At 49.0% G+C, this 27,486-nt stretch overlaps 12 non-coding genes and 2 pseudogenes across 12 annotated transcripts; all 14 read left to right on the top strand.

The window, feature by feature from the left end:
- Window positions 1–652: 652 nt before the first annotated feature.
- Window positions 653–845, top strand: LOC142253029 (U2 spliceosomal RNA). Its single transcript, XR_012726360.1, has one exon. It is a non-coding gene; the product is annotated as a U2 spliceosomal RNA (small nuclear RNA).
- A 1,388-nt stretch (window positions 846–2,233) lies between these two features.
- LOC142252668 (U2 spliceosomal RNA) lies at window positions 2,234–2,424 on the top strand. Its single transcript, XR_012726037.1, has one exon. It is a non-coding gene; the product is annotated as a U2 spliceosomal RNA (small nuclear RNA).
- Window positions 2,425–3,988: 1,564 nt separating this feature from the next.
- LOC142253479 (U2 spliceosomal RNA) lies at window positions 3,989–4,188 on the top strand. The gene has a single exon (XR_012726768.1). It is a non-coding gene; the product is annotated as a U2 spliceosomal RNA (small nuclear RNA).
- A 2,186-nt stretch (window positions 4,189–6,374) lies between these two features.
- LOC142253395 (U2 spliceosomal RNA) lies at window positions 6,375–6,569 on the top strand. The gene has a single exon (XR_012726685.1). It is a non-coding gene; the product is annotated as a U2 spliceosomal RNA (small nuclear RNA).
- Window positions 6,570–7,957: 1,388 nt separating this feature from the next.
- LOC142252923 (U2 spliceosomal RNA) lies at window positions 7,958–8,148 on the top strand. The gene has a single exon (XR_012726284.1). It is a non-coding gene; the product is annotated as a U2 spliceosomal RNA (small nuclear RNA).
- Window positions 8,149–9,536: 1,388 nt separating this feature from the next.
- LOC142252907 (U2 spliceosomal RNA) lies at window positions 9,537–9,727 on the top strand. The gene has a single exon (XR_012726269.1). It is a non-coding gene; the product is annotated as a U2 spliceosomal RNA (small nuclear RNA).
- Window positions 9,728–11,115: 1,388 nt separating this feature from the next.
- LOC142252139 (U2 spliceosomal RNA) lies at window positions 11,116–11,306 on the top strand. The gene has a single exon (XR_012725530.1). It is a non-coding gene; the product is annotated as a U2 spliceosomal RNA (small nuclear RNA).
- Window positions 11,307–12,694: 1,388 nt separating this feature from the next.
- On the top strand, window positions 12,695–12,885 carry LOC142252669 (U2 spliceosomal RNA). Its single transcript, XR_012726038.1, has one exon. It is a non-coding gene; the product is annotated as a U2 spliceosomal RNA (small nuclear RNA).
- A 1,394-nt stretch (window positions 12,886–14,279) lies between these two features.
- LOC142252670 (U2 spliceosomal RNA) lies at window positions 14,280–14,470 on the top strand. The gene has a single exon (XR_012726039.1). It is a non-coding gene; the product is annotated as a U2 spliceosomal RNA (small nuclear RNA).
- Window positions 14,471–15,858: 1,388 nt separating this feature from the next.
- Window positions 15,859–15,962, top strand: LOC142253589 (U2 spliceosomal RNA; annotated as a pseudogene).
- A 5,429-nt stretch (window positions 15,963–21,391) lies between these two features.
- Window positions 21,392–21,595, top strand: LOC142253043 (U2 spliceosomal RNA; annotated as a pseudogene).
- Window positions 21,596–22,983: 1,388 nt separating this feature from the next.
- Window positions 22,984–23,174, top strand: LOC142252671 (U2 spliceosomal RNA). Its single transcript, XR_012726040.1, has one exon. It is a non-coding gene; the product is annotated as a U2 spliceosomal RNA (small nuclear RNA).
- Window positions 23,175–25,360: 2,186 nt separating this feature from the next.
- Window positions 25,361–25,556, top strand: LOC142253205 (U2 spliceosomal RNA). Its single transcript, XR_012726517.1, has one exon. It is a non-coding gene; the product is annotated as a U2 spliceosomal RNA (small nuclear RNA).
- A 1,388-nt stretch (window positions 25,557–26,944) lies between these two features.
- On the top strand, window positions 26,945–27,135 carry LOC142252673 (U2 spliceosomal RNA). Its single transcript, XR_012726042.1, has one exon. It is a non-coding gene; the product is annotated as a U2 spliceosomal RNA (small nuclear RNA).
- The last annotated feature ends 351 nt before the right edge of the window (window positions 27,136–27,486 follow it).

Below are 27,486 nucleotides of genomic sequence, written 5' to 3' on the forward strand. Positions count from 1 at the left end.
AACATGGCCCTACCAGGATCAAGGCTATTAGACTGAGTAAGGGTGGGGGGCTATGGTACAACGTGCCCCAGGACTGACGACCCTGGAGTGAGTCTGAGCTTGCTGGCTTGGGACCCCGGCAAGCCTTGGGCTCTGTAGCACACCGTACCTTGCCTTTTCATACTTTTTGAGCATATTACCCTATCCCGGCCTTCTGGCTAGGAAGGGAAATTTTTATAATCCCGGTCGGAGGTCTGGTCAGCTTTGGGCTGAGAAACTAACACCCGGTTGGAGGTCTGGGTCAGCTTCGGCTGAGAAACCAACACCCGGTTGGAGGTCTGGGTCAGCTTCGGCTGAGAAACCAACACCCGGTTGGAGGTCCGGTTAGCCTTGGGCTGAGAAACCAACACCGGTTGACGGTCCGGGCAGTTTCGGCTGCGAAACCAACAACTAGTAGCTCTCTACTCCACTTGGGTAAGATGCCTGGGTGGACGCTGGGAGCAACGACAAGGCTCAACCAGGCTTCGGCTTGGGGGAGCACCGAAGATCCCTGACCCTTGCTGTGGCCTTCTGGCTCGGAGGGACGGGGTTGATTTTTGGGGACCCTCTCCTCACGGTGGGGTCCACACGAATCCTAGCCTTTGCACTGTTTTTGGTGTGACTTCGGTCATGCATTTTTTGTGGTGCTTTGGAAAGCTTCATTAAATCAAAAATCTGTTCTTATCAGTTTAATATCTGATACGTCCCCTATCTGGGGACCATATATTAAATGGATTTTTAGAACAGGGAGATGGAAAAAGAGCTTGCTCTGTCCACTCCACGCATTGACCTGGTATTGCAGTACCTCCAGGACCGGTGCACCCCTTCTTAACCCAGTTTCCAAAAGCAGAACTCAATTCACCTGATTCATATTAGCCCGGTTTAATGAATTGGAAGAAAGCATACGTCTTCATATGCACCTCAATTTGGCCCATTCACTTTTCACACTTCCTCCTTTTGTTTTTTATCTTTCACACTTTTGACTTTCTTTATTCATCCAAATAGCAAACTCATCACCACTCAACCTGACCAACTCGGCTATGTCCCGTGCTGCAGTTCTCTGTCTTATCTAGATCATTTGCAATTGAATGGAATAGATCCCTTTTGGACAAAGTGGATTCACCTGCTGCTGCAGTGACCACAGGTGTGATAAGATCTAGAATTGGCATCTGGTGCGATCTCTCCGCTTCCACTCCAAAGAAAGTTACCTGTTTATTCCTATCATGCATTGGTTTTTGGGGTTTTCTTTGAGTAATGATGATCTCTTTAGTAGTCTGTTGGCGCCCTCTCCTGGAGGAATAGTTTGCTTGCTCTTGGACATTCTAAAAGAGAGGTCATGATAGACATTGAGCTTCTGAGCTCAATTGGGGACAGTCATGGGTGATGAATGTTTGCAACCTGCTGCAAAGCCTCATACCGCAATATAAGGAACGTCAAATACTAAGAAAGGGCGGCCTATGAAAGAATTACTACTTTCAATAAGTACACTTAAACGGCTAATTGGGAATAGAAAAACTGTAAAAATCCCTCTGAGAAAGCCCCCCTCTAACCTTTGATAGTAAGTTTTTCTGTAGTCTGCCTGTTGATGTATTTTCCGTTTGAACTGTGCACAACAGGAAGAGACGGAACACTGGCGGCTTGTCACAATGCCCCCGCTGACATCACAATAGCGCTGCTGCCTAGAAAACAAGCTGCGCAGCAGAAGTTGTTCTTTGGGTGGGAGGGTGGGCTAGTGTAAGGAGGGGGCAAGCTCTTTTTTTCCCGGGTGGTAGGGGGATGACAGGAGAAGGGATGCGGGTGGTGAGAAGGGTACAGAGGGCAGGGTTTGGGGGCTGGGAAGGAAAGGGAAAAGATTAGGGTTTGGGGATGATGAAAGGGCTTTCTACGGGTAAGGATGGCAAAGGGTGGCAGTGACGGAAAGTCAGGCAACCTGTCCTGTCCGTCTTTTTGTATCGTGAATTGGAAAGACTGCAAGGGGGAGGGGAGTTGCTTGCGCCCTAAAGGAGGAGTTATTCAGATTCATTGCAGTGGGGGGCGGCGGCTGCAAAACGCACCATTCTTCTTGTTTTTGCTCTGCAAAGCAGCCTTTTCAAGGGTTGGCTTGGGTGACAAAATGTCTTCTGTAGGCGTGGGTTTGTCTCCCTCTCGCTCTCTCTCCCTAAGATGTGTCCGGCATAGGCCAGGGTGCCACTCGAGGCCCAAACCAATTCTGGTTATCGCTTCTCGGCCTTTTGGCTAAGATCAAGTGTAGTATCTGTTCTTATCAGTTTAATATCTGATACGTCCCCTATCTGGGGACCATATATTAAATGGATTTTTAGAACAGGGAGATGGAAAAAGAGCTTGCTCTGTCCACTCCACGCATTGACCTGGTATTGCAGTACCTCCAGGACCGGTGCACCCCTTCTTAACCCAGTTTCCAAAAGCAGAACTCAATTCACCTGATTCATATTAGCCCGGTTTAATGAATTGGAAGAAAGCATACGTCTTCATATGCACCTCAATTTGGCCCATTCACTTTTCACACTTCCTCCTTTTGTTTTTTATCTTTCACACTTTTGACTTTCTTTATTCATCCAAATAGCAAACTCATCACCACTCAACCTGACCAACTCGGCTATGTCCCGTGCTGCAGTTCTCTGTCTTATCTAGATCATTTGCAATTGAATGGAATAGATCCCTTTTGGACAAAGTGGATTCACCTGCTGCTGCAGTGACCACAGGTGTGATAAGATCTAGAATTGGCATCTGGTGCGATCTCTCCGCTTCCACTCCAAAGAAAGTTACCTGTTTATTCCTATCATGCATTGGTTTTTGGGGTTTTCTTTGAGTAATGATGATCTCTTTAGTAGTCTGTTGGCGCCCTCTCCTGGAGGAATAGTTTGCTTGCTCTTGGACATTCTAAAAGAGAGGTCATAATAGACATTGAGCTTCTGAGCTCAATTGGGGACAGTCATGGGTGATGAATGTTTGCAACCTGCTGCAAAGCCTCATACCGCAATATAAGGAACGTCAAATACTAAGAAAGGGCGGCCTATGAAAGAATTACTACTTTCAATAAGTACACTTAAACGGCTAATTGGGAATAGAAAAACTGTAAAAAGCCCTCTGAGAAAGCCCCCCTCTAACCTTTGATAGTAAGTTTTTCTGTAGTCTGCCTGTTGATGTATTTTCCGTTTGAACTGTGCACAACATGAAGAGACGGAACACTGGCGGCTTGTCACAATGCCCCCGCTGACATCACAATAGCGCTGCTGCCTAGAAAACAAGCTGCGCAGCAGAAGTTGTTCTTTGGGTGGGAGGGTGGGCTAGTGTAAGGAGGGGGCAAGCTCTTTTTTTCCCGGGTGGTAGGGGGATGACAGGAGAAGGGATGCGGGTGGTGAGAAGGGTACAGAGGGCAGGGTTTGGGGGCTGGGAAGGAAAGGGAAAAGATTAGGGTTTGGGGATGATGAAAGGGCTTTCTACGGGTAAGGATGGCAAAGGGTGGCAGTGACGGAAAGTCAGGCAACCTGTCCTGTCCGTCTTTTTGTATCGTGAATTGGAAAGACTGCAAGGGGGAGGGGAGTTGCTTGCGCCCTAAAGGAGGAGTTATTCAGATTCATTGCAGTGGGGGGCGGCGGCTGCAAAACGCACCATTCTTCTTGTTTTTGCTCTGCAAAGCAGCCTTTTCAAGGGTTGGCTTGGGTGACAAAATGTCTTCTGTAGGCGTGGGTTTGTCTCCCTCTCGCTCTCTCTCCCTAAGATGTGTCCGGCATAGGCCAGGGTGCCACTCGAGGCCCAAACCAATTCTGGTTATCGCTTCTCGGCCTTTTGGCTAAGATCAAGTGTAGTTTGGGAGGGTACTACCTTGGTTGGTGCTGAAAGGTGCCAGGGTATTGCACAACTGCTGGCCTTGGGGGAGTGTGCATCGTAGGATGTCATAGCCCTCTTGTGACGGACAGTTACCTGGGCAACGAGAGGCGGTCACTTTATTATTTTCAAACTCATCCTTCAAAAAAAAAAAAAAAAAAAAAAAAATCTGTTCTTATCAGTTTAATATCTGATACGTCCCCTATCTGGGGACCATATATTAAATGGATTTTTAGAACAGGGAGATGGAAAAAGAGCTTGCTCTGTCCACTCCACGCATTGACCTGGTATTGCAGTACCTCCAGGACCGGTGCACCCCTTCTTAACCCAGTTTCCAAAAGCAGAACTCAATTCACCTGATTCATATTAGCCCGGTTTAATGAATTGGAAGAAAGCATACGTCTTCATATGCACCTCAATTTGGCCCATTCACTTTTCACACTTCCTCCTTTTGTTTTTTATCTTTCACACTTTTGACTTTCTTTATTCATCCAAATAGCAAACTCATCACCACTCAACCTGACCAACTCGGCTATGTCCCGTGCTGCAGTTCTCTGTCTTATCTAGATCATTTGCAATTGAATGGAATAGATCCCTTTTGGACAAAGTGGATTCACCTGCTGCTGCAGTGACCACAGGTGTGATAAGATCTAGAATTGGCATCTGGTGCGATCTCTCCGCTTCCACTCCAAAGAAAGTTACCTGTTTATTCCTATCATGCATTGGTTTTTGGGGTTTTCTTTGAGTAATGATGATCTCTTTAGTAGTCTGTTGGCGCCCTCTCCTGGAGGAATAGTTTGCTTGCTCTTGGACATTCTAAAAGAGAGGTCATGATAGACATTGAGCTTCTGAGCTCAATTGGGGACAGTCATGGGTGATGAATGTTTGCAACCTGCTGCAAAGCCTCATACCGCAATATAAGGAACGTCAAATACTAAGAAAGGGCGGCCTATGAAAGAATTACTACTTTCAATAAGTACACTTAAACGGCTAATTGGGAATAGAAAAACTGTAAAAAGCCCTCTGAGAAAGCCCCCCTCTAACCTTTGATAGTAAGTTTTTCTGTAGTCTGCCTGTTGATGTATTTTCCGTTTGAACTGTGCACAACATGAAGAGACGGAACACTGGCGGCTTGTCACAATGCCCCCGCTGACATCACAATAGCGCTGCTGCCTAGAAAACAAGCTGCGCAGCAGAAGTTGTTCTTTGGGTGGGAGGGTGGGCTAGTGTAAGGAGGGGGCAAGCTCTTTTTTTCCCGGGTGGTAGGGGGATGACAGGAGAAGGGATGCGGGTGGTGAGAAGGGTACAGAGGGCAGGGTTTGGGGGCTGGGAAGGAAAGGGAAAAGATTAGGGTTTGGGGATGATGAAAGGGCTTTCTACGGGTAAGGATGGCAAAGGGTGGCAGTGACGGAAAGTCAGGCAACCTGTCCTGTCCGTCTTTTTGTATCGTGAATTGGAAAGACTGCAAGGGGGAGGGGAGTTGCTTGCGCCCTAAAGGAGGAGTTATTCAGATTCATTGCAGTGGGGGGCGGCGGCTGCAAAACGCACCATTCTTCTTGTTTTTGCTCTGCAAAGCAGCCTTTTCAAGGGTTGGCTTGGGTGACAAAATGTCTTCTGTAGGCGTGGGTTTGTCTCCCTCTCGCCCTCTCTCCCTAAGATGTGTCCGGCATAGGCCAGGGTGCCACTCGAGGCCCAAACCAATTCTGGTTATCGCTTCTCGGCCTTTTGGCTAAGATCAAGTGTAGTGTTGTTCGAAGAGGTGGTTTAAGCTCCAGGCCACCTTAGTACAATGATACAATGCACACTGGAAGGTTGCGCTTGCTAGTACTCTGGGTGGATAGTATATTCATCTAGAGGAAAACATGGCCCTACCAGGATCGAGGCTATTAGACTGAGTAAGGGTGGGGGGCTATGGTACAACGTGCCCCAGGACTGACGACCCTGGAGTGAGTCTGAGCTTGCTGGCTTGGGACCCCGGCAAGCCTTGGGCTCTGTAGCACACCGTACCTTGCCTTTTCATACTTTTTGAGCATATTACCCTATCCCGGCCTTCTGGCTAGGAAGGGAAATTTTTATAATCCCGGTCGGAGGTCTGGTCAGCTTTGGGCTGAGAAACTAACACCCGGTTGGAGGTCTGGGTCAGCTTCGGCTGAGAAACCAACACCCGGTTGGAGGTCTGGGTCAGCTTCGGCTGAGAAACCAACACCCGGTTGGAGGTCCGGTTAGCCTTGGGCTGAGAAACCAACACCGGTTGACGGTCCGGGCAGTTTCGGCTGCGAAACCAACAACTAGTAGCTCTCTACTCCACTTGGGTAAGATGCCTGGGTGGACGCTGGGAGCAACGACAAGGCTCAACCAGGCTTCGGCTTGGGAGAGCACCGAAGATCCCTGACCCTTGCTGTGGCCTTCTGGCTCGGAGGGACGGGGTTGATTTTTGGGGACCCTCTCCTCACGGTGGGGTCCACACGAATCCTAGCCTTTGCACTGTTTTTGGTGTGACTTCGGTCATGCATTTTTTGTGGTGCTTTGGAAAGCTTCATTAAATCAAATCTGTTCTTATCAGTTTAATATCTGATATGTCCCCTATCTGGGGACCATATATTAAATGGATTTTTAGAACAGGGAGATGGAAAAAGAGATTGCTCTGTCCACTCCACGCATTGACCTGGTATTGCAGTACCTCCAGGACCGGTGCACCCCTTCTTAACCCAGTTTCCAAAAGCAGAACTCAATTCACCTGATTCATATTAGCCCGGTTTAATGAATTGGAAGAAAGCATACGTCTTCATATGCACCTCAATTTGGCCCATTCACTTTTCACACTTCCTCCTTTTGTTTTTTATCTTTCACACTTTTGACTTTCTTTATTCATCCAAATAGCAAACTCATCACCACTCAACCTGACCAACTCGGCTATGTCCCGTGCTGCAGTTCTCTGTCTTATCTAGATCATTTGCAATTGAATGGAATAGATCCCTTTTGGACAAAGTGGATTCACCTGCTGCTGCAGTGACCACAGGTGTGATAAGATCTAGAATTGGCATCTGGTGCGATCTCTCCGCTTCCACTCCAAAGAAAGTTACCTGTTTATTCCTATCATGCATTGGTTTTTGGGGTTTTCTTTGAGTAATGATGATCTCTTTAGTAGTCTGTTGGCGCCCTCTCCTGGAGGAATAGTTTGCTTGCTCTTGGACATTCTAAAAGAGAGGTCATGATAGACATTGAGCTTCTGAGCTCAATTGGGGACAGTCATGGGTGATGAATGTTTGCAACCTGCTGCAAAGCCTCATACCGCAATATAAGGAACGTCAAATACTAAGAAAGGGCGGCCTATGAAAGAATTACTACTTTCAATAAGTACACTTAAACGGCTAATTGGGAATAGAAAAACTGTAAAAAGCCCTCTGAGAAAGCCCCCCTCTAACCTTTGATAGTAAGTTTTTCTGTAGTCTGCCTGTTGATGTATTTTCCGTTTGAACTGTGCACAACATGAAGAGACGGAACACTGGCGGCTTGTCACAATGCCCCCGCTGACATCACAATAGCGCTGCTGCCTAGAAAACAAGCTGCGCAGCAGAAGTTGTTCTTTGGGTGGGAGGGTGGGCTAGTGTAAGGAGGGGGCAAGCTCTTTTTTTCCCGGGTGGTAGGGGGATGACAGGAGAAGGGATGCGGGTGGTGAGAAGGGTACAGAGGGCAGGGTTTGGGGGCTGGGAAGGAAAGGGAAAAGATTAGGGTTTGGGGATGATGAAAGGGCTTTCTACGGGTAAGGATGGCAAAGGGTGGCAGTGACGGAAAGTCAGGCAACCTGTCCTGTCCGTCTTTTTGTATCGTGAATTGGAAAGACTGCAAGGGGGAGGGGAGTTGCTTGCGCCCTAAAGGAGGAGTTATTCAGATTCATTGCAGTGGGGGGCGGCGGCTGCAAAACGCACCATTCTTCTTGTTTTTGCTCTGCAAAGCAGCCTTTTCAAGGGTTGGCTTGGGTGACAAAATGTCTTCTGTAGGCGTGGGTTTGTCTCCCTCTCGCTCTCTCTCCCTAAGATGTGTCCGGCATAGGCCAGGGTGCCACTCGAGGCCCAAACCAATTCTGGTTATCGCTTCTCGGCCTTTTGGCTAAGATCAAGTGTGGTATCTGTTCTTATCAGTTTAATATCTGATACGTCCCCTATCTGGGGACCATATATTAAATGGATTTTTAGAACAGGGAGATGGAAAAAGAGCTTGCTCTGTCCACTCCACGCATTGACCTGGTATTGCAGTACCTCCAGGACCGGTGCACCCCTTCTTAACCCAGTTTCCAAAAGCAGAACTCAATTCACCTGATTCATATTAGCCCGGTTTAATGAATTGGAAGAAAGCATACGTCTTCATATGCACCTCAATTTGGCCCATTCACTTTTCACACTTCCTCCTTTTGTTTTTTATCTTTCACACTTTTGACTTTCTTTATTCATCCAAATAGCAAACTCATCACCACTCAACCTGACCAACTCGGCTATGTCCCGTGCTGCAGTTCTCTGTCTTATCTAGATCATTTGCAATTGAATGGAATAGATCCCTTTTGGACAAAGTGGATTCACCTGCTGCTGCAGTGACCACAGGTGTGATAAGATCTAGAATTGGCATCTGGTGCGATCTCTCCGCTTCCACTCCAAAGAAAGTTACCTGTTTATTCCTATCATGCATTGGTTTTTGGGGTTTTCTTTGAGTAATGATGATCTCTTTAGTAGTCTGTTGGCGCCCTCTCCTGGAGGAATAGTTTGCTTGCTCTTGGACATTCTAAAAGAGAGGTCATGATAGACATTGAGCTTCTGAGCTCAATTGGGGACAGTCATGGGTGATGAATGTTTGCAACCTGCTGCAAAGCCTCATACCGCAATATAAGGAACGTCAAATACTAAGAAAGGGCGGCCTATGAAAGAATTACTACTTTCAATAAGTACACTTAAACGGCTAATTGGGAATAGAAAAACTGTAAAAAGCCCTCTGAGAAAGCCCCCCTCTAACCTTTGATAGTAAGTTTTTCTGTAGTCTGCCTGTTGATGTATTTTCCGTTTGAACTGTGCACAACATGAAGAGACGGAACACTGGCGGCTTGTCACAATGCCCCCGCTGACATCACAATAGCGCTGCTGCCTAGAAAACAAGCTGCGCAGCAGAAGTTGTTCTTTGGGTGGGAGGGTGGGCTAGTGTAAGGAGGGGGCAAGCTCTTTTTTTCCCGGGTGGTAGGGGGATGACAGGAGAAGGGATGCGGGTGGTGAGAAGGGTACAGAGGGCAGGGTTTGGGGGCTGGGAAGGAAAGGGAAAAGATTAGGGTTTGGGGATGATGAAAGGGCTTTCTACGGGTAAGGATGGCAAAGGGTGGCAGTGACGGAAAGTCAGGCAACCTGTCCTGTCCGTCTTTTTGTATCGTGAATTGGAAAGACTGCAAGGGGGAGGGGAGTTGCTTGCGCCCTAAAGGAGGAGTTATTCAGATTCATTGCAGTGGGGGGCGGCGGCTGCAAAACGCACCATTCTTCTTGTTTTTGCTCTGCAAAGCAGCCTTTTCAAGGGTTGGCTTGGGTGACAAAATGTCTTCTGTAGGCGTGGGTTTGTCTCCCTCTCGCTCTCTCTCCCTAAGATGTGTCCGGCATAGGCCAGGGTGCCACTCGAGGCCCAAACCAATTCTGGTTATCGCTTCTCGGCCTTTTGGCTAAGATCAAGTGTAGTATTTGTTCTTATCAGTTTAATATCTGATACGTCCCCTATCTGGGGACCATATATTAAATGGATTTTTAGAACAGGGAGATGGAAAAAGAGCTTGCTCTGTCCACTCCACGCATTGACCTGGTATTGCAGTACCTCCAGGACCGGTGCACCCCTTCTTAACCCAGTTTCCAAAAGCAGAACTCAATTCACCTGATTCATATTAGCCCGGTTTAATGAATTGGAAGAAAGCATACGTCTTCATATGCACCTCAATTTGGCCCATTCACTTTTCACACTTCCTCCTTTTGTTTTTTATCTTTCACACTTTTGACTTTCTTTATTCATCCAAATAGCAAACTCATCACCACTCAACCTGACCAACTCGGCTATGTCCCGTGCTGCAGTTCTCTGTCTTATCTAGATCATTTGCAATTGAATGGAATAGATCCCTTTTGGACAAAGTGGATTCACCTGCTGCTGCAGTGACCACAGGTGTGATAAGATCTAGAATTGGCATCTGGTGCGATCTCTCCGCTTCCACTCCAAAGAAAGTTACCTGTTTATTCCTATCATGCATTGGTTTTTGGGGTTTTCTTTGAGTAATGATGATCTCTTTAGTAGTCTGTTGGCGCCCTCTCCTGGAGGAATAGTTTGCTTGCTCTTGGACATTCTAAAAGAGAGGTCATGATAGACATTGAGCTTCTGAGCTCAATTGGGGACAGTCATGGGTGATGAATGTTTGCAACCTGCTGCAAAGCCTCATACCGCAATATAAGGAACGTCAAATACTAAGAAAGGGCGGCCTATGAAAGAATTACTACTTTCAATAAGTACACTTAAACGGCTAATTGGGAATAGAAAAACTGTAAAAAGCCCTCTGAGAAAGCCCCCCTCTAACCTTTGATAGTAAGTTTTTCTGTAGTCTGCCTGTTGATGTATTTTCCGTTTGAACTGTGCACAACATGAAGAGACGGAACACTGGCGGCTTGTCACAATGCCCCCGCTGACATCACAATAGCGCTGCTGCCTAGAAAACAAGCTGCGCAGCAGAAGTTGTTCTTTGGGTGGGAGGGTGGGCTAGTGTAAGGAGGGGGCAAGCTCTTTTTTTCCCGGGTGGTATGGGGATGACAGGAGAAGGGATGCGGGTGGTGAGAAGGGTACAGAGGGCAGGGTTTGGGGGCTGGGAAGGAAAGAGAAAAGATTAGGGTTTGGGGATGATGAAAGGGCTTTCTACGGGTAAGGATGGCAAAGGGTGGCAGTGACGGAAAGTCAGGCAACCTGTCCTGTCCGTCTTTTTGTATCGTGAATTGGAAAGACTGCAAGGGGGAGGGGAGTTGCTTGCGCCCTAAAGGAGGAGTTATTCAGATTCATTGCAGTGGGGGGCGGCGGCTGCAAAACGCACCATTCTTCTTGTTTTTGCTCTGCAAAGCAGCCTTTTCAAGGGTTGGCTTGGGTGACAAAATGTCTTCTGTAGGCGTGGGTTTGTCTCCCTCTCGCTCTCTCTCCCTAAGATGTGTCCGGCATAGGCCAGGGTGCCACTCGAGGCCCAAACCAATTCTGGTTATCGCTTCTCGGCCTTTTGGCTAAGATCAAGTGTAGTATCTGTTCTTATCAGTTTAATATCTGATACGTCCCCTATCTGGGGACCATATATTAAATGGATTTTTAGAACAGGGAGATGGAAAAAGAGCTTGCTCTGTCCACTCCACGCATTGACCTGGTATTGCAGTACCTCCAGGAACGGTGCACCCCTTCTTAACCCAGTTTCCAAAAGCAGAACTCAATTCACCTGATTCATATTAGCCCGGTTTAATGAATTGGAAGAAAGCATACGTCTTCATATGCACCTCAATTTGGCCCATTCACTTTTCACACTTCCTCCTTTTGTTTTTTATCTTTCACACTTTTGACTTTCTTTATTCATCCAAATAGCAAACTCATCACCACTCAACCTGACCAACTCGGCTATGTCCCGTGCTGCAGTTCTCTGTCTTATCTAGATCATTTGCAATTGAATGGAATAGATCCCTTTTGGACAAAGTGGATTCACCTGCTGCTGCAGTGACCACAGGTGTGATAAGATCTAGAATTGGCATCTGGTGCGATCTCTCCGCTTCCACTCCAAAGAAAGTTACCTGTTTATTCCTATCATGCATTGGTTTTTGGGGTTTTCTTTGAGTAATGATGATCTCTTTAGTAGTCTGTTGGCGCCCTCTCCTGGAGGAATAGTTTGCTTGCTCTTGGACATTCTAAAAGAGAGGTCATGATAGACATTGAGCTTCTGAGCTCAATTGGGGACAGTCATGGGTGATGAATGTTTGCAACCTGCTGCAAAGCCTCATACCGCAATATAAGGAACGTCAAATACTAAGAAAGGGCGGCCTATGAAAGAATTACTACTTTCAATAAGTACACTTAAACGGCTAATTGGGAATAGAAAAACTGTAAAAAGCCCTCTGAGAAAGCCCCCCTCTAACCTTTGATAGTAAGTTTTTCTGTAGTCTGCCTGTTGATGTATTTTCCGTTTGAACTGTGCACAACATGAAGAGACGGAACACTGGCGGCTTGTCACAATGCCCCCGCTGACATCACAATAGCGCTGCTGCCTAGAAAACAAGCTGCGCAGCAGAAGTTGTTCTTTGGGTGGGAGGGTGGGCTAGTGTAAGGAGGGGGCAAGCTCTTTTTTTCCCGGGTGGTAGGGGGATGACAGGAGAAGGGATGCGGGTGGTGAGAAGGGTACAGAGGGCAGGGTTTGGGGGCTGGGAAGGAAAGGGAAAAGATTAGGGTTTGGGGATGATGAAAGGGCTTTCTACGGGTAAGGATGGCAAAGGGTGGCAGTGACGGAAAGTCAGGCAACCTGTCCTGTCCGTCTTTTTGTATCGTGAATTGGAAAGACTGCAAGGGGGAGGGGAGTTGCTTGCGCCCTAAAGGAGGAGTTATTCAGATTCATTGCAGTGGGGGGCGGCGGCTGCAAAACGCACCATTCTTCTTGTTTTTGCTCTGCAAAGCAGCCTTTTCAAGGGTTGGCTTGGGTGACAAAATGTCTTCTGTAGGCGTGGGTTTGTCTCCCTCTCGCTCTCTCTCCCTAAGATGTGTCCGGCATAGGCCAGGGTGCCACTCGAGGCCCAAACCAATTCTGGTTATCGCTTCTCGGCCTTTTGGCTAAGATCAAGTGTAGTATCTGTTCTTATCAGTTTAATATCTGATACGTCCCCTATCTGGGGACCATATATTAAATGGATTTTTAGAACAGGGAGATGGAAAAAGAGCTTGCTCTGTCCACTCCACGCATTGACCTGGTATTGCAGTACCTCCAGGACCGGTGCACCCCTTCTTAACCCAGTTTCCAAAAGCAGAACTCAATTCACCTGATTCATATTAGCCCGGTTTAATGAATTGGAAGAAAGCATACGTCTTCATATGCACCTCAATTTGGCCCATTCACTTTTCACACTTCCTCCTTTTGTTTTTTATCTTTCACACTTTTGACTTTCTTTATTCATCCAAATAGCAAACTCATCACCACTCAACCTGACCAACTCGGCTATGTCCCGTGCTGCAGTTCTCTGTCTTATCTAGATCATTTGCAATTGAATGGAATAGATCCCTTTTGGACAAAGTGGATTCACCTGCTGCTGCAGTGACCATAGGTGTGATAAGATCTAGAATTGGCATCTGGTGCGATCTCTCCGCTTCCACTCCAAAGAAAGTTACCTGTTTATTCCTATCATGCATTGGTTTTTGGGGTTTTCTTTGAGTAATGATGATCTCTTTAGTAGTCTGTTGGCGCCCTCTCCTGGAGGAATAGTTTGCTTGCTCTTGGACATTCTAAAAGAGAGGTCATGATAGACATTGAGCTTCTGAGCTCAATTGGAGACAGTCATGGGTGATGAATGTTTGCAACCTGCTGCAAAGCCTCATACCGCAATATAAGGAACGTCAAATACTAAGAAAGGGCGGCCTATGAAAGAATTACTACTTTCAATAAGAATAAGTACACTTAAACGGCTAATTGGGAATAGAAAAACTGTAAAAAGCCCTCTGAGAAAGCCCCCCTCTAACCTTTGATAGTAAGTTTTTCTGTAGTCTGCCTGTTGATGTATTTTCTGTTTGAACTGTGCACAACATGAAGAGACGGAACACTGGCGGCTTGTCACAATGCCCCTGCTGACATCACAATAGCGCTGCTGCCTAGAAAACAAGCTGCGCAGCAGAAGTTGTTCTTTGGGTGGGAGGGTGGGCTAGTGTAAGGAGGGGGCAAGCTCTTTTTTTCCCGGGTGGTAGGGGGATGACAGGAGAAGGGATGCGGGTGGTGAGAAGGGTACAGAGGGCAGGGTTTGGGGGCTGGGAAGGAAAGGGAAAAGATTAGGGTTTGGGGATGATGAAAGGGCTTTCTACGGGTAAGGATGGCAAAGGGTGGCAGTGACGGAAAGTCAGGCAACCTGTCCTGTCCGTCTTTTTGTATCGTGAATTGGAAAGACTGCAAGGGGGAGGGGAGTTGCTTGCGCCCTAAAGGAGGAGTTATTCAGATTCATTGCAGTGGGGGGCGGCGGCTGCAAAACGCACCATTCTTCTTGTTTTTGCTCTGCAAAGCAGCCTTTTCAAGGGTTGGCTTGGGTGACAAAATGTCTTCTGTAGGCGTGGGTTTGTCTCCCTCTCGCTCTCTCTCCCTAAGATGTGTCCGGCATAGGCCAGGGTGCCACTCGAGGCCCAAACCAATTCTGGTTATCGCTTCTCGGCCTTTTGGCTAAGATCAAGTGTAGTATCTGTTCTTATCAGTTTAATATCTGATACGTCCCCTATCTGGGGACCATATATTAAATGGATTTTTAGAACAGGGAGATGGAAAAAGAGCTTGCTCTGTCCACTCCACGCATTGACCTGGTATTGCAGTACCTCCAGGACCGGTGCACCCCTTCTTAACCCAGTTTCCAAAAGCAGAACTCAATTCACCTGATTCATATTAGCCCGGTTTAATGAATTGGAAGAAAGCATACGTCTTCATATGCACCTCAATTTGGCCCATTCACTTTTCACACTTCCTCCTTTTGTTTTTTATCTTTCACACTTTTGACTTTCTTTATTCATCCAAATAGCAAACTCATCACCACTCAACCTGACCAACTCGGCTATGTCCCGTGCTGCAGTTCTCTGTCTTATCTAGATCATTTGCAATTGAATGGAATAGATCCCTTTTGGACAAAGTGGATTCACCTGCTGCTGCAGTGACCACAGGTGTGATAAGATCTAGAATTGGCATCTGGTGCGATCTCTCCGCTTCCACTCCAAAGAAAGTTACCTGTTTATTCCTATCATGCATTGGTTTTTGGGGTTTTCTTTGAGTAATGATGATCTCTTTAGTAGTCTGTTGGCGCCCTCTCCTGGAGGAATAGTTTGCTTGCTCTTGGACATTCTAAAAGAGAGGTCATGATAGACATTGAGCTTCTGAGCTCAATTGGGGACAGTCATGGGTGATGAATGTTTGCAACCTGCTGCAAAGCCTCATACCGCAATATAAGGAACGTCAAATACTAAGAAAGGGCGGCCTATGAAAGAATTACTACTTTCAATAAGTACACTTAAACGGCTAATTGGGAATAGAAAAACTGTAAAAAGCCCTCTGAGAAAGCCCCCCTCTAACCTTTGATAGTAAGTTTTTCTGTAGTCTGCCTGTTGATGTATTTTCCGTTTGAACTGTGCACAACATGAAGAGACGGAACACTGGCGGCTTGTCACAATGCCCCCGCTGACATCACAATAGCGCTGCTGCCTAGAAAACAAGCTGCGCAGCAGAAGTTGTTCTTTGGGTGGGAGGGTGGGCTAGTGTAAGGAGGGGGCAAGCTCTTTTTTTCCCGGGTGGTAGGGGGATGACAGGAGAAGGGATGCGGGTGGTGAGAAGGGTACAGAGGGCAGGGTTTGGGGGCTGGGAAGGAAAGGGAAAAGATTAGGGTTTGGGGATGATGAAAGGGCTTTCTACGGGTAAGGATGGCAAAGGGTGGCAGTGACGGAAAGTCAGGCAACCTGTCCTGTCCGTCTTTTTGTATCGTGAATTGGAAAGACTGCAAGGGGGAGGGGAGTTGCTTGCGCCCTAAAGGAGGAGTTATTCAGATTCATTGCAGTGGGGGGCGGCGGCTGCAAAACGCACCATTCTTCTTGTTTTTGCTCTGCAAAGCAGCCTTTTCAAGGGTTGGCTTGGGTGACAAAATGTCTTCTGTAGGCGTGGGTTTGTCTCCCTCTCGCTCTCTCTCCCTAAGATGTGTCCGGCATAGGCCAGGGTGCCACTCGAGGCCCAAACCAATTCTGGTTATCGCTTCTCGGCCTTTTGGCTAAGATCAAGTGTAGTATCTGTTCTTATCAGAACAAACTGAGCTAGCTACACTTGACGAGATACGATCAGGGAGACAAGCTCCGAAGCCCAGCCGAGACCGAAAGAGGGAGATCGGACGGAAGAAGAGCTTGGCAGAAAGAAGCAAGAAGACGAAGGCTTGGAGAAGACTTGGGGAGACCAGAGGAACTTCGAGGAGGAACACAGCGGGAGAAGACACCCGGAGAAGAATCCAAGATCCAGCTCCGGGAACTCAAGCAGGAACCAGCCATGGCAAGCAAGCCAGAGAAGGCAGCCAGGAAGGCTCAGGACCCAGGGACCTCCAGGAAGGCTCATCCAGAGGCTTCTTCGGCCCAAGAGGCCCCTACCTCCGACGCCAGCCAGCCGGAGGGAGCCCGGACGCCGCCTGAAAAGGCTCCAACCCTGGAGCCTTGGATGCGGCAGACGGTCGCCCTGAAGCTAAAGGCAGTGGATGGTAGGTTGCCGGACATGTCCAGCGACGTGTTCTGCAAGAAGATGATTCTGGATCAGGGCTTCTCCAGGGCGGAAACCCTGAGTGTCCAGACCTTCATGACTGGCATTTTTCTGGTAACCTTTGCCACGGTGAATGCCTGCAGGAGATACTGGGAGGCGATGAACGCAGCGATGCCGGGCTCCCCTTTTCATTCCTTTTTAGGATCCTGTCCTATACAGAGGGATGAGAAGAGGATCACGGTCTCCATGCGGAACCCGCACACCCCAGGAAGAGACATCTCCACGTTCCTGGGACGTCTCTGCACAGTGGTGAGGGAGCCATCCCACATCCTTAACGGCAACGGATTCTGGACGGGTAAGTGGTCAGTAACCGTTCGACTCTACAGGGAACCAGCATCCGAGGATGGTCTCCAGCACCTGCCCCCGACATTCTCTCTGGGAAACTCCTTTGGTCTCATCTACTACCCGGACATGCCACACAACTGCAGGAAATGTGGCGGGAAAGGGCATTCGATGAAGACCTGCAAGGAGGACGCCTGCAGGGTTTGCCGGGTGACAGGACACAGCTCCAAGGACTGCCCAAAGAAGAAGACTTGCAACCTATGTGGACAGGCGGACCACCTTTACAAGGACTGCCCACAGCGGGAGAAATCCTGGGCAAGGGTTGCCGCGGCGACCCAGTATCGGGTAATCACAGCTTCGTCGACCAAGGCAGCTACGACCAAGGCCACAGAGGCCAAGGACAAGGCGGCCAAGAACCCGGCGACCGTGGCTCCAGCCGATGCCCCAGCAGCCACGGAGTCCAGGGAAAAGAAGGGTAAGAAAACTGTTGCCCCCTCCCTGGTCCCCCCCCCTGTCACCCCTGTCCAAACCCCTCCCCCCCCGGCCAACCCTACTGAGGATTCCACTACCTCCACCTCATTTCCCTACTCCTCAGTTGGTCTCCTCACCCCCCCCCCAAAGCCCACTCTCCCTCCCCAGACCATGAGAGCAGAGGGCCTCAGCACTCTTGCACTTTTCACCGAGGAGGATTTTCCAGCTCTTGTCTCCTCAGGTACAGGCCAAAGGAAAAGGAAGGTGGAAGATAGTCCTGTCGCAGAACCTTCCAAGCTGTTCATTGTGGACCCCAATCCACCCCAGGAAGAGGAGGATGGCCTCCTCCCAGAACCGGACGTGTTGGAGCAGATGGTGGAGTCCCTTGTGGCCGAAGAAGAAATGGAGGAGTCGGAAGCCACTGAGGCACCATCCCTGCTTGATCAGCTAGCAGAAGAGGGTCTGCTGGAGATACCCTTACCAGCAGGTGCCAAAGAGGAAGAACCGCCCGACCGGAGTGGTAACTAAGGCACACCGCCTGCTCTAACTTTCTCTTTCCTCCAATGACTGCTAACATTAACATCTTTTCCATTAATGTTAGGAGCATCAGAGACAAGTTCCGACGTCAGACAATTTTTACGTTCCTTAACACTCAGTCTAGTGATGTATTTTTCCTGCAGGAATGCTCCCTTCCCTCCTCTAGGTCCTTCAACCATCTGGCCAGGGAGTGGACCCATGGCCCATCCTACTGGTCTGGCGGGGGCGACTGTAGGTCCGCGGGGGTCGCCGTGCTGATCAGGGGAAGCGCCTTCACATTGGACTCTGTTCAGGAAATCGTCTGCGGCAGGTTACTGCTCGTGGATGGCACCTGGGCGGGAGAACCTGTCAGGTTCATCAATGTGTATGCTTCTCCTGTGAAGAGCGATCGACTGGAGCTCCTCCAAGCCCTGCGCCCTCAGCTCGCTACCGCCAGGACGGTAGTGATGGCCGGGGATTTCAACTGCCCGATTGAGGAGGATGGACGCAGTTCTGGAACGGCTGCCAAGTTGGACGTCACATCCAAACTGCTCATTGAGATGGTGACCGAAGCCTCTCTTGTGGACGTTGTTGGCTCCATCGGACACGGATCCGTGAACTATTCATGGTGCCGATCCGATGGCTCGCTGCGTTCCAGGATTGACTTTGTGTTTACCTCTCGGGCGGTTGGGCGGAGTGGGCACTCGATGGTCCCCTGCTTCTTCTCTGACCACAGAGCCATTCACTTTCAAGGTGTGCTGGGCCATGGCTTCCCCATTGGCCCGGGCTCCTGGAAGCTGAACTGCTCTCTGCTGGAAAAGGGTGAGATTCTGGAGGAGCTTAGAGCTGCCTACTCCACGTGGCGGGCCTACAAGGCGGGCTTCCAGTCTGTTTCTGACTGGTGGGAATACGTTAAACTCGAGTTCCGTTTCTTCTTTCAGGCAAAGAGTCAACAACAGGCGTGTCTGAAGAGGAGGGACTTCAGGAGACTCCAGCGTGAGCTGCGTTCCCTGCAGGACCTTCTTCGATGCGGCTGGGACGTGAGAGAGGAGCTGGAGGAGACTAAGAGGAGCCTGAAAAGGCACTTCGAGGAGGAGTCCGAGCGAATTGTCTTCCGTTCCAAAGTGGAGAACCTGGAGAAGGGTGAGAAATGTAACTCGTTCTTTTTCAGGAAACTCCACGCCGGTCACACGCCCATGAATGAACTACGAGACGAGAGTGGAAACATGCGACGCGGGAAAGAGAACGTGATGAAGGTCGTCAGCGACTTCTACAGCGAACTCTACGCCCGCAAGACTACTGACCCCGAGGCCGCCGATAAGTTCCTTTCAGGTATCACTAACCATCTTGACCCTGCAGACGCGGCGGCCATGGACGTTCCTCTGACGGTGGACGAGCTGCTCTCGGCCGCCAAATCCTTTAGTTCTGGCAGGACACCGGGCAGTGACGGCCTCCCAGCAGAGCTCTATGTAGCGCTGGGAGACCTAATCTGTCCGGACCTGTTAGGGCTGTATGAGGAGATGGTGGTGGAGGGCAGAATGCCTCCATCTCTGAGGGAAGGAATGGTCACGATCCTGTACAAGCGTAAAGGAGAGAGGTGCGACCTGAAGAATTGGCGTCCCATCACCCTTCTGAATGTCGACTACAAGATCCTGGCCAAGACGATGGCAACGAGACTGAAGACGGTTATCGGACGGATCATCCACCCGGATCAGACCTGCGGCATCCCCGGACGTCGCATCGCAGACAGCCTGGCTCTCATGCGGGACACGGTCGAGTACATCAAAGCCCGCCGGGTGCACGCAGCCCTGATCTCGTTGGATCAGGAAAAGGCCTTCGACCGTGTTTCCCATGAGTTCCTGGGCAAAGCTCTGCACAGGTTAGGTTTGGGTAACATGTTTTGCTTGTATGTCCAACTAATGTATTTTGATATTCACAGCTCGGTGTTGGTAAACGGCTGGAAGACTGACCCCTTCCCGGTCCTCTCAGGGGTCAGACAAGGCTGTCCTCTGTCACCTCTTCTTTTTGTTTGTGTTATAGAACTCTTTGCAGAGGCTATCCGGCGGAATGGAGAGATCAGAGGGATCACCGCACCAGGACCAGAACGCTTCGAGGTCAAGTGCTCGCTCTACATGGACGACGTGACCGTCTTCTGCGCGGACCGGCGCTCAGTCGACACCCTCGGCCAGACCTGTGAGACCTTCGGACGGGCTTCGGGAGCCAAAGTCAACTGCGGGAAGTCGGAAGCCATGCTCTTCGGGGACTGGCAGCCGGCCTCTTCCGCCCCCTTCCCTTTCAGCATCCAGCCGGATTTCATCAAGGTTCTTGGAGTCTGGTTCGGGAAGGAAGGAGCAGCCCTCAAGTCCTGGGAGGAACGCTTGACCAAGATCACCCAACGGATCGGTCTGTGGAGCCTCAGACGCCTCACCTGTGAGGGCAAAGCACTGGTCCTGCGTAACGAGGTACTGCCCGTGCTGCAGTACACGGCCCAGGCCTGGCCCCCCCTTGCCACCGTGTGCAGGGCCATTACCAGGACGGTGTTTCGTTTTGTCTGGGGATCCAAGATGGACAGAGTAAAGCGGAGCATCATGTACAAGGATCCTCGCAAGGGTGGGAAGGGCGTACCCGATATCCCCACCCTCCTGCGATCCTCCTTCGTATGTGACTGCGTTCGCCGAACTCTGCGAGTCAAGAGAGGTTCCGCGGGTGGGTCCATGTCTCGCTTCTTCCTGCTCCCCCTTTGGAGACGGTTAGGCTGGGACAAGTGGGACAGCTCCTTCCCCTACAACTGGACGGCGCCATGGTTCTACGGAGACGTGGTTCGGTTTGTGAGGGAACACCAACTGGAGGGACTCAAGCCTGATTTGTGGAAGCCAAAGACTATCCACAAACTCATCAGAGCCAAGGACGAAATGGAGAACATTCCAGGACTTCATCACGACACACTGGAGACTGTTTGGACAAACGTGTCATCGGCTGGATTGACCAACGGGCACAAGGACTTGTCATGGATGGCGATACAGGGCGGACTGCCCGTCCGGTCATTCATGCACGCCCGGAACCTGTGCAAAACCCGGTACTGCCCAAGGTGCCCCTTCGTGGAGGAAACATCGCTGCACGCCTTTTGGGACTGCCGTTTCGCACAGCGCCTGTTGGTTGCCCTGGAGGATGACCTGAGGAACTCCGTCCCCAGAGGGAGCCTATCGTACCATTCCGTACTTTATGGACTCTTCCCTGGGACTCACACCGTTGGAGCCATCCAGGAGGCTTGGCGCCTTATGAACTGCTTTAAGGACGCTATTTGGGTCGCCAGGAACCGGCTCATCTTGAAGAGGGAGAGGATGTCTATCCAGGATTGCCGCAGGCTGATCCACAGCCTGCTCAGAGACTATTCCATCATGGACAGTCCGGACGACAGCGCCGAGGAGGAGGTTTAGACCTCTTCCATGCCCCCTCCCTCCTTTTCCCGTTATGTGCGTCTTTCAATAAAGCTTCGGGCCTGTGATTTCCCCACCCTATCCCCCTTTTCCCCTACCCCCATCCCCCAATCGCCGGTTCGTCGTTATTTATGGTCTAACTTTTTCTTTCAGCTTGAGTGTTATGGATAAGCATAGGAGCGTGATGTATAGTTTAGTGCGTCGTACTCTATGGCTATGTAAGAAGGATTGTATAGTTCTGTGTGTACGGGGCTGCGGCACTGTACACGGTTTGTTACCTTTTTGTGAGTAGTGCATGATAATAAAGATGCTGTTAAATCAAAAATCTGTTCTTATCAGTTTAATATCTGATACGTCCCCTATCTGGGGACCATATATTAAATGGATTTTTAGAACAGGGAGATGGAAAAAGAGCTTGCTCTGTCCACTCCACGCATTGACCTGGTATTGCAGTACCTCCAGGACCGGTGCACCCCTTCTTAACCCAGTTTCCAAAAGCAGAACTCAATTCACCTGATTCATATTAGCCCGGTTTAATGAATTGGAAGAAAGCATACGTCTTCATATGCACCTCAATTTGGCCCATTCACTTTTCACACTTCCTCCTTTTGTTTTTTATCTTTCACACTTTTGACTTTCTTTATTCATCCAAATAGCAAACTCATCACCACTCAACCTGACCAACTCGGCTATGTCCCGTGCTGCAGTTCTCTGTCTTATCTAGATCATTTGCAATTGAATGGAATAGATCCCTTTTGGACAAAGTGGATTCACCTGCTGCTGCAGTGACCACAGGTGTGATAAGATCTAGAATTGGCATCTGGTGCGATCTCTCCGCTTCCACTCCAAAGAAAGTTACCTGTTTATTCCTATCATGCATTGGTTTTTGGGGTTTTCTTTGAGTAATGATGATCTCTTTAGTAGTCTGTTGGCGCCCTCTCCTGGAGGAATAGTTTGCTTGCTCTTGGACATTCTAAAAGAGAGGTCATGATAGACATTGAGCTTCTGAGCTCAATTGGGGACAGTCATGGGTGATGAATGTTTGCAACCTGCTGCAAAGCCTCATACCGCAATATAAGGAACGTCAAATACTAAGAAAGGGCGGCCTATGAAAGAATTACTACTTTCAATAAGTACACTTAAACGGCTAATTGGGAATAGAAAAACTGTAAAAAGCCCTCTGAGAAAGCCCCCCTCTAACCTTTGATAGTAAGTTTTTCTGTAGTCTGCCTGTTGATGTATTTTCCGTTTGAACTGTGCACAACATGAAGAGACGGAACACTGGCGGCTTGTCACAATGCCCCCGCTGACATCACAATAGCGCTGCTGCCTAGAAAACAAGCTGCGCAGCAGAAGTTGTTCTTTGGGTGGGAGGGTGGGCTAGTGTAAGGAGGGGGCAAGCTCTTTTTTTCCCGGGTGGTAGGGGGATGACAGGAGAAGGGATGCGGGTGGTGAGAAGGGTACAGAGGGCAGGGTTTGGGGGCTGGGAAGGAAAGGGAAAAGATTAGGGTTTGGGGATGATGAAAGGGCTTTCTACGGGTAAGGATGGCAAAGGGTGGCAGTGACGGAAAGTCAGGCAACCTGTCCTGTCCGTCTTTTTGTATCGTGAATTGGAAAGACTGCAAGGGGGAGGGGAGTTGCTTGCGCCCTAAAGGAGGAGTTATTCAGATTCATTGCAGTGGGGGGCGGCGGCTGCAAAACGCACCATTCTTCTTGTTTTTGCTCTGCAAAGCAGCCTTTTCAAGGGTTGGCTTGGGTGACAAAATGTCTTCTGTAGGCGTGGGTTTGTCTCCCTCTCGCTCTCTCTCCCTAAGATGTGTCCGGCATAGGCCAGGGTGCCACTCGAGGCCCAAACCAATTCTGGTTATCGCTTCTCGGCCTTTTGGCTAAGATCAAGTGTAGTATCTGTTCTTATCAGTTTAATATCTGATACGTCCCCTATCTGGGGACCATATATTAAATGGATTTTTAGAACAGGGAGATGGAAAAAGAGCTTGCTCTGTCCACTCCACGCATTGACCTGGTATTGCAGTACCTCCAGGACCGGTGCACCCCTTCTTAACCCAGTTTCCAAAAGCAGAACTCAATTCACCTGATTCATATTAGCCCGGTTTAATGAATTGGAAGAAAGCATACGTCTTCATATGCACCTCAATTTGGCCCATTCACTTTTCACACTTCCTCCTTTTGTTTTTTATCTTTCACACTTTTGACTTTCTTTATTCATCCAAATAGCAAACTCATCACCACTCAACCTGACCAACTCGGCTATGTCCCGTGCTGCAGTTCTCTGTCTTATCTAGATCATTTGCAATTGAATGGAATAGATCCCTTTTGGACAAAGTGGATTCACCTGCTGCTGCAGTGACCACAGGTGTGATAAGATCTAGAATTGGCATCTGGTGCGATCTCTCCGCTTCCACTCCAAAGAAAGTTACCTGTTTATTCCTATCATGCATTGGTTTTTGGGGTTTTCTTTGAGTAATGATGATCTCTTTAGTAGTCTGTTGGCGCCCTCTCCTGGAGGAATAGTTTGCTTGCTCTTGGACATTCTAAAAGAGAGGTCATGATAGACATTGAGCTTCTGAGCTCAATTGGGGACAGTCATGGGTGATGAATGTTTGCAACCTGCTGCAAAGCCTCATACCGCAATATAAGGAACGTCAAATACTAAGAAAGGGCGGCCTATGAAAGAATTACTACTTTCAATAAGTACACTTAAACGGCTAATTGGGAATAGAAAAACTGTAAAAAGCCCTCTGAGAAAGCCCCCCTCTAACCTTTGATAGTAAGTTTTTCTGTAGTCTGCCTGTTGATGTATTTTCCGTTTGAACTGTGCACAACATGAAGAGACGGAACACTGGCGGCTTGTCACAATGCCCCCGCTGACATCACAATAGCGCTGCTGCCTAGAAAACAAGCTGCGCAGCAGAAGTTGTTCTTTGGGTGGGAGGGTGGGCTAGTGTAAGGAGGGGGCAAGCTCTTTTTTTCCCGGGTGGTAGGGGGATGACAGGAGAAGGGATGCGGGTGGTGAGAAGGGTACAGAGGGCAGGGTTTGGGGGCTGGGAAGGAAAGGGAAAAGATTAGGGTTTGGGGATGATGAAAGGGCTTTCTACGGGTAAGGATGGCAAAGGGTGGCAGTGACGGAAAGTCAGGCAACCTGTCCTGTCCGTCTTTTTGTATCGTGAATTGGAAAGACTGCAAGGGGGAGGGGAGTTGCTTGCGCCCTAAAGGAGGAGTTATTCAGATTCATTGCAGTGGGGGGCGGCGGCTGCAAAACGCACCATTCTTCTTGTTTTTGCTCTGCAAAGCAGCCTTTTCAAGGGTTGGCTTGGGTGACAAAATGTCTTCTGTAGGCGAGGGTTTGTCTCCCTCTCGCTCTCTCTCCCTAAGATGTGTCCGGCATAGGCCAGGGTGCCACTCGAGGCCCAAACCAATTCTGGTTATCGCTTCTCGGCCTTTTGGCTAAGATCAAGTGTAGTGTTGTTCGAAGAGGTGGTTTAAGCTCCAGGCCACCTTAGTACAATGATACAATGCACACTGGAAGGTTGCGCTTGCTAGTACTCTGGGTGGATAGTATATTCATCTAGAGGAAAACATGGCCCTACCAGGATCGAGGCTATTAGACTGAGTAAGGGTGGGGGGCTATGGTACAACGTGCCCCAGGACTGACGACCCTGGAGTGAGTCTGAGCTTGCTGGCTTGGGACCCCGGCAAGCCTTGGGCTCTGTAGCACACCGTACCTTGCCTTTTCATACTTTTTGAGCATATTACCCTATCCCGGCCTTCTGGCTAGGAAGGGAAATTTTTATAATCCCGGTCGGAGGTCTGGTCAGCTTTGGGCTGAGAAACTAACACCCGGTTGGAGGTCTGGGTCAGCTTCGGCTGAGAAACCAACACCCGGTTGGAGGTCTGGGTCAGCTTCGGCTGAGAAACCAACACCCGGTTGGAGGTCCGGTTAGCCTTGGGCTGAGAAACCAACACCGGTTGACGGTCCGGGCAGTTTCGGCTGCGAAACCAACAACTAGTAGCTCTCTACTCCACTTGGGTAAGATGCCTGGGTGGACGCTGGGAGCAACGACAAGGCTCAACCAGGCTTCGGCTTGGGAGAGCACCGAAGATCCCTGACCCTTGCTGTGGCCTTCTGGCTCGGAGGGACGGGGTTGATTTTTGGGGACCCTCTCCTCACGGTGGGGTCCACACGAATCCTAGCCTTTGCACTGTTTTTGGTGTGACTTCGGTCATGCATTTTTTGTGGTGCTTTGGAAAGCTTCATTAAATCAAAATCTGTTCTTATCAGTTTAATATCTGATACGTCCCCTATCTGGGGACCATATATTAAATGGATTTTTAGAACAGGGAGATGGAAAAAGAGCTTGCTCTGTCCACTCCACGCATTGACCTGGTATTGCAGTACCTCCAGGACCGGTGCACCCCTTCTTAACCCAGTTTCCAAAAGCAGAACTCAATTCACCTGATTCATATTAGCCCGGTTTAATGAATTGGAAGAAAGCATACGTCTTCATATGCACCTCAATTTGGCCCATTCACTTTTCACACTTCCTCCTTTTGTTTTTTATCTTTCACACTTTTGACTTTCTTTATTCATCCAAATAGCAAACTCATCACCACTCAACCTGACCAACTCGGCTATGTCCCGTGCTGCAGTTCTCTGTCTTATCTAGATCATTTGCAATTGAATGGAATAGATCCCTTTTGGACAAAGTGGATTCACCTGCTGCTGCAGTGACCACAGGTGTGATAAGATCTAGAATTGGCATCTGGTGCGATCTCTCCGCTTCCACTCCAAAGAAAGTTACCTGTTTATTCCTATCATGCATTGGTTTTTGGGGTTTTCTTTGAGTAATGATGATCTCTTTAGTAGTCTGTTGGCGCCCTCTCCTGGAGGAATAGTTTGCTTGCTCTTGGACATTCTAAAAGAGAGGTCATGATAGACATTGAGCTTCTGAGCTCAATTGGGGACAGTCATGGGTGATGAATGTTTGCAACCTGCTGCAAAGCCTCATACCGCAATATAAGGAACGTCAAATACTAAGAAAGGGCGGCCTATGAAAGAATTACTACTTTCAATAAGTACACTTAAACGGCTAATTGGGAATAGAAAAACTGTAAAAAGCCCTCTGAGAAAGCCCCCCTCTAACCTTTGATAGTAAGTTTTTCTGTAGTCTGCCTGTTGATGTATTTTCCGTTTGAACTGTGCACAACATGAAGAGACGGAACACTGGCGGCTTGTCACAATGCCCCCGCTGACATCACAATAGCGCTGCTGCCTAGAAAACAAGCTGCGCAGCAGAAGTTGTTCTTTGGGTGGGAGGGTGGGCTAGTGTAAGGAGGGGGCAAGCTCTTTTTTTCCCGGGTGGTAGGGGGATGACAGGAGAAGGGATGCGGGTGGTGAGAAGGGTACAGAGGGCAGGGTTTGGGGGCTGGGAAGGAAAGGGAAAAGATTAGGGTTTGGGGATGATGAAAGGGCTTTCTACGGGTAAGGATGGCAAAGGGTGGCAGTGACGGAAAGTCAGGCAACCTGTCCTGTCCGTCTTTTTGTATCGTGAATTGGAAAGACTGCAAGGGGGAGGGGAGTTGCTTGCGCCCTAAAGGAGGAGTTATTCAGATTCATTGCAGTGGGGGGCGGCGGCTGCAAAACGCACCATTCTTCTTGTTTTTGCTCTGCAAAGCAGCCTTTTCAAGGGTTGGCTTGGGTGACAAAATGTCTTCTGTAGGCGTGGGTTTGTCTCCCTCTCGCTCTCTCTCCCTAAGATGTGTCCGGCATAGGCCAGGGTGCCACTCGAGGCCCAAACCAATTCTGGTTATCGCTTCTCGGCCTTTTGGCTAAGATCAAGTGTAGTATCTGTTCTTATCAGTTTAATATCTGATACGTCCCCTATCTGGGGACCATATATTAAATGGATTTTTAGAACAGGGAGATGGAAAAAGAGCTTGCTCTGTCCACTCCACGCATTGACCTGGTATTGCAGTACCTCCAGGACCGGTGCACCCCTTCTTAACCCAGTTTCCAAAAGCAGAACTCAATTCACCTGATTCATATTAGCCCGGTTTAATGAATTGGAAGAAAGCATACGTCTTCATATGCACCTCAATTTGGCCCATTCACTTTTCACACTTCCTCCTTTTGTTTTTTATCTTTCACACTTTTGACTTTCTTTATTCATCCAAATAGCAAACTCATCACCACTCAACCTGACCAACTCGGCTATGTCCCGTGCTGCAGTTCTCTGTCTTATCTAGATCATTTGCAATTGAATGGAATAGATCCCTTTTGGACAAAGTGGATTCACCTGCTGCTGCAGTGACCACAGGTGTGATAAGATCTAGAATTGGCATCTGGTGCGA

This window comes from Anomaloglossus baeobatrachus, chromosome 9 (assembly GCF_048569485.1).
Source record: "Anomaloglossus baeobatrachus isolate aAnoBae1 chromosome 9, aAnoBae1.hap1, whole genome shotgun sequence".
In the NCBI taxonomy this organism is placed as follows: domain Eukaryota; kingdom Metazoa; phylum Chordata; class Amphibia; order Anura; family Aromobatidae; genus Anomaloglossus; species Anomaloglossus baeobatrachus.